General features: G+C 49.0%; 1 protein-coding gene across 1 annotated transcript in view; it reads right to left on the reverse strand.

Annotated features, from left to right (window-relative positions):
• Window positions 1-2,818, reverse strand: part of CCDC57 (coiled-coil domain containing 57) — a 95,841-nt gene extending 93,023 nt beyond the window's left edge. The window contains exon 1 of the mRNA XM_075014145.1: window positions 2,802-2,818. The gene's annotated coding sequence lies outside the window, so the exon portion shown is untranslated. The remainder of the gene's footprint in view (window positions 1-2,801) is intronic.
• Between the last annotated feature and the right edge of the window lie 8,490 nt (window positions 2,819-11,308).

The raw sequence follows: 11,308 nt of genomic DNA on the forward strand, positions 1-11,308 counted from the left end.
GGTGGCCAGTTTCAAGTGGAGTGCACTAAGGATCGGTTCTAGGCCCACTACTGTTCAACACCTTTATTAATGACCTGGATGAGGGCACGAATTGCACCCTCAGAAAATTTGCAGATGACACTAAGCTTGGGGGTCCGGTAGATGTATTGGAGAGGAGGGATAGAGTCCAGAGTGACCTAGACAAATTGGCGGACTGGGCCAAAAGAAATTTGATGAGGTTCAACAAGGAGAAGTGTAGATTCCTGCCTTTGGGATGGAAGAATCCCAGGCACTATTACAGGCTGGGGAGCAACTGGCTAAGTAGAAGCGCAGCAGAAAAGGACCTGGCGATTACAGGGGATAAGAGGATGGATATGAGTCAACGGTGTGCCCTTGTAGCCAAGAAGATTAACAGCATATTGTGGTGCATTAGGAGAAGCATTTCCAGATCTAGAGAAGTTATTAATCCCCTCAACTCAGCACTGGTGAGGCCATATCTGGATTACTGTGTTCAGTTCTGGATCCTCCAATATAGAAAGAATGTGGATGCATTGGAGAGGGTTCAGCAGAGGACAATAAAAATGATTACAGGACTGGAGCACATGAGCTATGAGAGGCTGAGAGATTTGGGCTTAGTTTGCAGAAGAGAAGACTAAGGGGAGATTTGATAGCAGCCTTCCACTTCTGAAAGGGGGCTCTGAAGAGAATGAAGAGAGACTGTTCTCAACGGTAACAGATGGCAGAACAAGGAACAATGGTCTGAAGTTGCAGACGGAGAGGTGTAGATTGGATATTAGGAAAAACTGTTTCACCAGGAGGGTGATGAAACACTGGAATGCATTACCAAGAGAGGTGGTAGAATCTCCATCCCTAGAGGTTTTTAAGACCCACCTTGACATCGTTATGGCTGGGATGATTTAGCTAGGTTGGTCCTGCTTTGGGCAAAGGGTTGGACTAGATGACCACCTGAGGTCCCTTACAGCCCTAGCATTCTATGATTCTATTTTAATTCCTCCATCCTCCCTCCTGCCCTGATCCCTCACCTCCAGCCTTTTCCTAAACCACACCCACTGCTGCCCCTAGCCCCACTCCTGCACCATCATCCCACCCAGACTCTAAACTCCCATCCCAGCCTGCTCCTGCACCTTCTCTCTTACCCAAACCACATACCTGCTCCCAACCACACCACCCCCAATGCACACAGCCCCACACCCTCCATTTTTGGGCCCACCCTAGGCCCCCAGAAGAGTTAATCTGGTCTAAGAGAAGCCCTGAATCTCAATCCCCCCTTCTTAATCTCCCTGCCCATGGTGCTGGACCTTGAGGGGAGAGAGGTGTCTCAGTCAGGGGCCACATTAGTGAGGGTTTTGTGTTGGCTTTATTTATTTGTTTATTTGCTTGTTTGCTTCCTTGCTTGCTGGCATCTCACTTTTATGTGGCATCTGACTGATTTTTCAGGGTCAGTGACCTCTGACCCAAAAGAGGTTCCCCACCCCACCTTATAGTGACAGACTCAAGGAACTCAAATGTTCCCTTAACAACGATAGACTACGGGGTGACCTGGTCACAGTATAAAAGTTCCCTTGTGGGTACTTTTATATATTACTCTTAAATCTAGCAGAGAAAGGCATAATACAATGCAGAAGTTCAATTAAAGTCCACTAAATTCAGACTGGAAATAAGGCATAATTTTTAAACAGAGAAAGGAGTATATTACTGGAACATTTTACCAAAGAGCATCGTCGTTCCTCCATTCTTCAGACTGCTTAAATTAAAATTGGATTTTTTCCAAAATGTATACTTTAGGAATTATTTTGGAGTAGTTCCATGCACTGTACATAGGAAATCAAACTAGATGAGTTCAACAGTCACAAGCTAACCTCATGGGATACCAAGATTCACAGTGACACCCAGTAGGATACACACACACATCTCATAGAAGTGGAAGAGACCTCAGGAAGTCATCGAGTCCAGACTTGTGCCCCCTTGGGTAGGAGCAAGCACCATCCCCCCCCTTTTTTTTTAAACCCAGATCCGTAAATGGTCCCCTCAAGGGCTGAGCTTACAACCCTGAGTTTAGAGACCAATGCTCAAACCACTAAATTATCTGACACAGAGGACCACATGAAATACACCTGGATGATTGGGAGGCCAGTTTGAAGTGGATGAGAGAGGTGGGGAGAGGCAAGTGACTTGCCACAGAAAAGGCACAGATTATGAAGCACATACCTGAGAGAGATGTGGGGGAAACTGGGCATGGGGTTTGGGCTCCCTGGTTTGATGGTGGGAGGGTGACTAGTCCTCTCCAAGTCCAATGGGGAAAAGGGGCGAGGGTGACTGGGCCTCCCAGTTCAGTGGCAGGAGAGGCAGGGGTGACTGGCCCTCTGGTTAGATGGAGGGAGGGGGTGAGAGTGATTGGCTCCCTGGTTCGATGGAGGACCGGAGCAAGGGTGATTCACACACCCCCCCCCCGGGTTCAATGGTGGAGAGGCCAAGGGTGACTGCCCCCGGGTTCGATGGGGTGAGGGGGGAGGGAGACTAGCTCTACAGGTTCGATGGGGGCACACGCGAGGGTGACTGACTCCCTGGTTCGATGGGGAGGGGCAGCTAGGGTGACTGGCTCCCCCGGTTCGGTTCGATGCGGAGACGGGCGGAGGGTGACTAGCGCCCGCCCGTTCAATGGGGGGAGGAGGCGAGGGTGACTGGTCCCCCCGAGTCGATGTGGGGAGGGGCGAGGGTGACAGGCCCCCCAGTTCGATGTGGGGAGGGGGGAAGGTGACTGATCCCCCCCAGCTCGATGGCGGACTGAGCGGGAAACTCACCAATTGCTCTGAGCTGCTGCGACTCGCTGCGTAGCAGGCCCCGTTACCATGGCTACGAAGGAGGGGCTGGCGCTCTAGACACTCACTTCACAAGACGCCGTAGGATCCGTTCAGACTTCCCGCTCGCCGCCTCATGGGACCGCCCTGGCCGGGTCTGACTCCTTCCCCGTTGTCGAGACGCCCTCTTTCCCTCACCCCCGACAGCTGCTGAGCCAAGAACAATGTCCCAAAGCACAACCCTGCACTGTCCTCCCCATCTGCAAGGTTATCACCAACCCCTATGCCACCTGTCCCAAATGCCACAGGGCCTTCAGTCTCCTACGCACCTGCAACAACCTGAACTCACACTGAAGCATCAGGCACCCCCTACCCATTATCCTGTTTCCACTGACCTCAGCTGCCCCCTATCACCACCCCACCAATGCATTATCCACCCTCTACCTATTCCCTACTCAACCTCACCCATCAAGTCACAGCCTGTCAACCTCAGACCATTTCAACACATCTGTCAAATAGCTCCCACCGATGACAAACTCCCACCAGCACATTATCCACTAATGTCTCATATCCCTATTAACAGCCCTCCTCTCACATTCACCATCAACTACAGGCAGGACATCCTGAGTGGGGGCACAGAGCCAGGGGAAACCTAGCCCCTGAGACCACAGCACGGAGACCACCCCAAGCCACAGGCACTGCCCAGCCCTGCTCTGCCCCCACTTTGCCTCTTATCCCCTCTCCCCAGGCAACAGGCATGGGTTACCTAGAGCCAAGAGTCAAGCAGCAGAGTCAGCAGGGCTTGCCCCCTCCACACTCACCATGTGGGCAGTGGGAGCAGCAACCTGCTCCATCATGCTGTATCACACTGCCCTCCTGACCTGCTGCACCTCTCTTCTCTGCTGGAGCAAGAACACCCTGCTGCAGGGAAGTGTGTTGCAGTGGCTGCAAGGGTGCTGTGGCATGGCACAGCAGAGCAGAGCAGGGTGCCTCTCCGGCCTCCAGCATGGTGAGTGCAGGCAGAGGAGTCCCCTGTTGCCTTTGCTGCCCACCTTTAGCCCCATGTAACTGCCCCATCCCTCCCATACATAGGAGAGTTGGGGCAGCTGCCAGAGGCCCCTAGAAGCACAGGGGGGCCAACCCCTGACCTACACCAGGCCCCCTGGTAATCTACTGGCTGTTGTTGCTTGGGGAAATGGGTCAGGAAGGCATGGGGCAGAGGTAGGAAGAGGGGGACAAGAATGGAGTAGGGGACTCTGACCCACCCTGCTCTTAAACATCTCCAATAATGGAGATTCTGCAACCTCCCTAGGAAATTTATTCCAGTGCTTAACAACTCTGACAGGATGTCTTTTCCTCATATCCAGGCTAAACTTCCCTTGCTGCAATTTAAGCCCACTGCTTTTTGTCCTATCATCAAAGGTTAAGAATAATTTTTCTCACTCCTTGTAACAGCCTTTTATGTACTTGGAAGCTATTATCATGTCTGCTCTCAGTCTTTTCTTTTTCAGACTAAACAAACTTAATTCTCTCAATCTTCTCTCATATGTCATCCTCTCTAGACCTTTAATCATTTTTGTTTCTTTTCTCTGGCCCCTTTCCAATTTGTCCACATCTTTCTTGAAATGCGGTACCCAGAACTAGACACAGTACTCCAGCTGAGGCCTCATCAGCGCAGAATTAAGCAGAAGAATTACTTTTCGTGTCTTGCTTACAACACTCCTTTTAGTACAAGACAAAACAGCAGTTATGTAGCACTTTAAAGACTAACAAAATTATTTTTCAGGTGATGAGCTTTCGTGGGACAGACCGACTTCTTCAGATCTATATCAATTCCAATCTGAAGAAGTGGGTCTGTCCCACGAAAGCTCATCACCTAACAAATCATTTTGTTAGTCTTTAAAGTGCTACATAACTGCTGTTTTGTTTTGTTAGAATACAGACTAACATGGCTACCTCTCTGTTACTTTTTAATACAAGAGTAATTTTTATATGGTGCAAGGAAATAACCTCTAGAACAATTTACCAAGAGGCCTGGTGGATTCTGCATTTCTTATAATGTATAAATTGGTATTGAGTGTTATTCTAAAAGATGTTCTGGAATTATTTGAGATAAGGTTACTGGCTATGTAACAGATGAGGTCAAATTAGATTATCATGATGGTTCTTTCTGGCCTTGGAATCTATGACTCCATCTTGAAGTACCCTTTTCCACATATTCCATCCCTAGGCTATCTAGCATCAGCTGATTTCTTCCCACCCCATCTTGCATACAAGCTGTACTTTGGAAAGGTAGTGCCATGGCCTGTTTTAGCTGCAGCAGCTCTTAGGAATGGTTCTGTAAGGAGCACGCTCTGAACATTAATTGCACTTTGTTTACATGGGTGGTGAGTTATATGTGCCTGTGGTGCCCAGGCATCCAGGAATATTCTTGGCCCAGGGACCAGCTCTGGTAATGTTTGGAGTTGGGTCTCCCTCCTGGCCCAACCTGCTGACCCCAAATGCCCTACCACAGTGCATCCCCCAGCCTCCTTTGTGCCCCCAGGTGATCTAAAATGATCAGTGGCCCCTGTTGCTATCACTAACAGCACAGCAGGGCTAGAATGGCATCTGGATGCTCACTCTGCTCAGTGGCCAGCACAAGCATCCATGAAGCCTCTGCAGGGGATGTCTCTGCATACTGCCCTGCCTTGAGTGCCCCTGTGGCCAATGGGAAGCTGCAGGGGCAATTCCTGCAGGCAGCAGTGCAAAAAAGCCTCCCAGTTCCCCTGCCTAGAAACTACCAGTGCAGGTGTGCTAGATAAGCACACACCCCAACCCTTCCCCTTGCACCCCAGCACCTCCCAGAGTCTGTATCCCCCTGCCCTTTCTGTATCCCACTCCTTGTCTCAGCCCAGAGTCTTCACCCAGCATCCAGACTCCAGCTGAAAGCCAGGCACCATCAAAATTTCTCCCAAACTGCTGCCATTAATTGCTTGAAAGGTTCTAAGTTACTAATAACAATCAAGCTCATGTCTAGTCAATATAGGTGAATGCACAATGCAGAAATAGGGATTTTTGTAAATAAGACACTGATACTATTATTAATATATCAAGAAACCAAAATAAGACTCAAACTACTTTTCCTCCTCCCTCCTTTATTCTATTAACTGTAGATGTGACATGGAGAAGGAAGCAAGATGTAAAACATCATCCACTGTAGTGATTTTCAATTACTCACTGTCTGGCAATTATGTGGTTAACTTACTCATGTTTGTCCACTGATGATTTATCTCAAGTTTCCAGGTTACACAATTGTCCTGCCAAACTAAAGACACCTCATGCTTCCTTTTTCAAACAGAGCCTTATAGAATAGGGATCAGCAACCCTCAGCATGCATATCAAGAGTAGCATGCGAGCAGATTTTCATCAGCTTGTGAGGAGGGAGCTCAACCCCACTCCTCTTACCTATACATCCAGGAGCTTGCTCAAAACCGTGCTGTCTATGGATTAACAAAAGACCAGCTAATTATACCAACCACCACGTAAATAGTAAAGCTTTAGCTCTTAATTTATTTATTAATTATGCTGTTCTAAATAGGATTATTAAAAAGTACTACTAGTAGTAGGCATCCTTCAGTCAGCATAGACTATGGATCGCGCCCTTTAAAGTTTCAGCTGAGGACTTCATTTACAGCGTCTATTGTGACTATGAAGACCCACATGAGAGTGACAGTCCTTGCTGCATCTCTTGCAGATGTAGTGGGTGTCTGGCAAGTCCTTATTGTGCTTTCTGTGCGCTTGCTTCTCCTCTGCTAGCTGTCTGATCTTCATCTCGCCCTTCTGAAGGCCCTTGTGTAACCCCTGCCTCCATCTACTGCGGTCATCTGCTAGTTCTTCCCAGTTGTCCAGCTCGATGTCTACCTCTCTGAGGTCTCTGTTGCAGACATCTTTGTAGTGCAGCTGGGGGCGTCCGGGAGCTCTTTTGCCAGAGGCTAGCTCACCATACAGGATGTCTTTTGGAATCCTTCCATCATTCATCCTGTGGACGTGGCCAAGCCAGCGGAGTCGACTACTACTTCAAAAAGTATCACTAGCAGTCAGACCATACACAGAGGTCAAAAATCAAATTTTGGCACACTGCCTCAGAAAGGTCGCTGACCCATTATGGAAATTAGCAACATGGTAGAAGTGTACTGGATCTTTTTTTAAAGCTGCTGCATTGTCACTGATTCAGGCATGTTTATTATTTGGATCATAAATTAAATACTTCTAAGAATAACAATGCAATGTCTGAACCAATACTAAGGGCATTTCTACACATACCTCCTAGAGCTAGAAGGGACCTGGGGAGGTCATCTAGTCCAGTCCCCTGCCCCCTCAGCAGAACCAAGTACCATCACTGACACCTATTTGCTCCAATCCCTGGATAGGCTCCTCAACGATTGAACTCACAATCTCCTGCTTAGTAGGGTAACACTCAAACCCTATCCCTCCCTCCTACAGACTTATTCCACAATAGTTTATTCTGAACGTATGATTCCAAAATAAACTGTTCTGGAATAACACATCCATGCGACAGAGAAGCCCTGAAGTAAGCAAAACTTATTCTGAAACAACACATCCACACAAAATAGAGCCCTTTTGGATAAGAGCCCCTCGGAATCACTCTGGAGAGGGCACCAGAGTGGGTATTTGCTGCAGCCACTTGATTAGGGAAGCTGCTTTGAATGGCTATCTTACAAATCACTCCACCACTGCCTCCCTCCTCCTGGGATATCAAGGGGGTGCACTGGGCATATACAGCCTTGTGTTCTGGTTGCCCTTATGGATGCCACAGGAGTCAAAGCATGGAACTGGGGTGGCCAAACCACTGTCAGGCTCACAATCTTCATGCTAAACCTCTTGGAACACTTCCTTCAACATACCACATGTTGCTCCAGTGGGACAATGACGAGGACCAGCTGCAGCCCCTCATCCAGGTCCTGGTGCTCCTGCTGGTGCATAGTAGCCTGAATCCCATGCACACCAAGGAGCACCACTTCTGGCGGCTCTGACTGGTGGGACTGTATTGTTCTGCAGGGGTGGAAGGGTCAGCGGTCACCACAGAACTTTTGCATGATGAAGGCCACCTACCAGGTGCTCTGTGAAAGGCACTCCCCCGCCCTCAGGCAACAGGAAACTCACATGAGATCTGCCATCCCCTCACACAAGGGTATTGCCAGAACCCTGTGGAAGTTTGCCAGACCACACAACCACTGCTCTGTTGAGAACCAGTTCAGCATGGTGAAATCTACTGTCAGTGTTGTGCTCCTGAAGGTTGTCCACACTATCAACCAGGTGTTGCTGCACACAGTCATCATTCTGAGAAAAGTGGACTCCATTGGGGATGGCTTTGCCTCCATGGGCTTCCCCAGCTGTGGGGTGGAGGGCCTAGATGGCAGGTGCATCCCCATACCGGCCCCTGCTCACTGCTACATGGACTATATCAACTACAAGATCTACTTGTCCATGGTGCTTGCAGGCCCTCATGGACCACAAGACATCACAGACATCAACATGGAATGCCTGGGAAATGCTTGTGACTCACACATAATTTGGAACTCTTGCCTCCTCTGGAAGATGCACACCAGCACCTTCTTCACTGACCACACCATCAGAGACTGGAAAGTGGACATGCCCGCTGTCCTTTTGGGCAACTTGACCTATCCCTTGCTCCCCAGGCTCATGAAGCCCTACATGGGCAACCTGCACCCCAACAAGGAGGACTTCAATGCCAGGCTGAGCAGGTGCCATATAGAAATGAAATACACATTTGGCCATCTCAAGGGGAGGTTCTTGTGTCTCCTCATCTGCATGGACCTCAGCAAGCGCAACATCCCCATTGTGGTGGTGGGCTCTTGTACTCCATAACTAGTGTGAGAGCAAGGGGGAGGCTTTCCTACCAGCGTGAGGGACTGAGGCAGAACATCTGGGTCTATGAGCAGTTAGACGCTGGTGCCATACACAGAGCACATCACAGGCTGTGCTCCTCAACAAGGCCTTGAAGGACCGTTTTCTGCAGGGACACTACTGAGACTTTCCTCCATGTCTCTCCACAATGGGCCCCTGCTTTCCCACGTGTGCCTTTACCCTCCAGCCCTTCCTTCCTCTGCCCTCTCTTCCCACCATCTTCCCTCACCCACAGAACAAACAATAAAGAACACTTTCCGGAAAAAAATTGAGTGTTCATTGAGGTGACTTATCACAGAGGAAGGCAGGGGCCAGGAATCTGGAATGTGGCAAGGAGTTCAGGGACAGGGTTGCAAGAGCTGTCTGTCTCAAGGTCACGGGGAAGCTGCAACTGCTCAGGGATTCCCTCTGCCCCATGTTCTGGAGCCCTGGCAGCCCCTGTGGAGACTGTGAGGGGAAGGCTTGGGGAAGAGGTAAGGATATGCCCAGTGGCCTGCTCCAGGAAGGACACCAAGTGCTCCACTGCTGCGACCATGGCATCCTGCTGGCTCATCAGGTGGTCCCAGGTGGCCCAATGGTGCTCCTGATCCACTTGACATCCACCTGCTCCTCCTCCAGGCCCTTCATGACGGTCTGCAGGCAGACCATCTGCTTCTGGAGCAGGCTATCCTGGGAGAGCTTTCTTCTGCAGATCCCATGCAAGTGATGGATGGTGTGGGAGGTGGGGATGTGCCATGCTACCACCTGGCCCCGCAGTGAAGAGATGTTAAAAGAGGGCTGTCATCATGGGAAACTCTATGTATGATGCGTAGGCCCACCAAAGGTCTTGATTCAGACACTAATGACTTGCTTCAAGCACAGCCATATGTTGCACAGACAGACAGACATTGTCCAGTAGGGGCACTGATGACTCAGAGGAACATTGCAACACCCACAGACCAGGGACAAGCAGGCATGGGAATGTGACAGCCAGCCCATGGGCCTGCAGGCAGGAGTAGGAATGCAGTGGCTCACCTTCTGCCAGAGTCACGCATACCCTGGGTTCAGCACTCAGCATTCCCCACAGGGAAGACTCCTATTCATGCCTACTGGAGGGATGGGGTTAAGAGAAGGGTGTGAGCAGCAGACACCACTAGCTGAGGAAAGGGCCCCTCCTCTGCCTCCCCCACTGGCAGGTTTCCCTTCATGACCTCAGTCTACCCCACAGCACCATACTACATTGGGAGCAGCAGCTGCTTGAGTGCAAGCCCAATGCTGGGCCATGAGCATTCTGGGTCTGTGGCTGTGTGGATCTGTGATATTAGTGGATGATGAAGCAAAATATTGCTGCAACCATTGTTCTAGGTTTGCATCAAATCTTGTGCAAAGTGGGCCAACTGAGGTGTCTATTGAAAGCTTATGATTTGATGATTCTGTTTATATTGCTCATATGCTTACATAATTTTTATATTTAAAGTCATAAGTATTGGCTCTGTACTTATATTTGATATTTTAATTTCTGGGAGACCTCAAGGAGAGGCTTGATGGAAACCTATTGTAAAAGGCATTATGGTCAAGAGAAGCAGTACTACTTGAGAGACAAAGAACATGATCAAGTTCCAATCCACATCCAAGAAATTTGGCTGTAAACCTGTAACCCAGCAGACAGGCAATGGCAGATTGCCTAAAAAGGACTTGTATAGGTGACCTACCCATTTGACAGGCTCCATCTCACACGTGCTTCTACACAGGGAGAACAATGGAATTCCCTCCTCATGAGCAAGGGTATAAAGAAGAGCCTGAGATGTTCTTCATTGGTCTTCTTCCAGCTCCTCTCTTCAGGAGCATCTTTGCTATGAACTGAGCCCAGAAGAAATGGTGACCCATCCAAAACAAAGGATATATTCCAGAAACTTTTAACATAGCAGTCTATTCCACCTCATCTGAAAGCCTGCATCAAGAACTTTGTGATTAGTGTATGTAATTTAATTGCTTTAACAATTTTACTCTCAGCCTGTTCTTTGTTTCATTAATGAACCTTTAGATTTCAGTTTAGAAAGAATCAGCACAGTATGCTGTTTTGTGTAAGATCTGAGGTGTACCTAGGTGTGCAGCTGGTCCTTTGGGATTAGAAGAACCAGTTCAGATTTGGTAAGATTGATTTTCATTATCTCTCATTTGTGTAAAAAGGGTACCAATTGTGGCACAAGGGAATCTGGAGTGTTCAAGGGAATTGTTTTTGTGGCTTCTTGCTGGCCAGTGTAGCAGGAAACGTGCTCTGTGTAACTGGTTTGGTGTGCCTTATAGTGAAGGAGTCCCAATCTTGAACCATAAGAAGCCCTCATTTAAGAAATTTGTCCTTGTTTGATCCCCTCAGCTGTCCCTGGAAAAAACTCCAATATTACAGGACCATTGACCCCAGTCAATTTAGTGGGGGCGTCTCATGGAAAAGTGTCCTACCATAGAGACTGGCACAAAGCCAGCCTCTACAGGAACTTCATGAGAGGGACTGGGGGAGTGCCTGTATGGGAGCATCCTGGAGGTGATTGCTTCAACTAGCAGGCCATATGCAGACAGGTGACCAGGATGTTTTGCAACCC

The sequence above is a fragment of the Carettochelys insculpta genome, chromosome 20 (assembly GCF_033958435.1).
Source record: "Carettochelys insculpta isolate YL-2023 chromosome 20, ASM3395843v1, whole genome shotgun sequence".
Classification (NCBI taxonomy): domain Eukaryota; kingdom Metazoa; phylum Chordata; order Testudines; family Carettochelyidae; genus Carettochelys; species Carettochelys insculpta.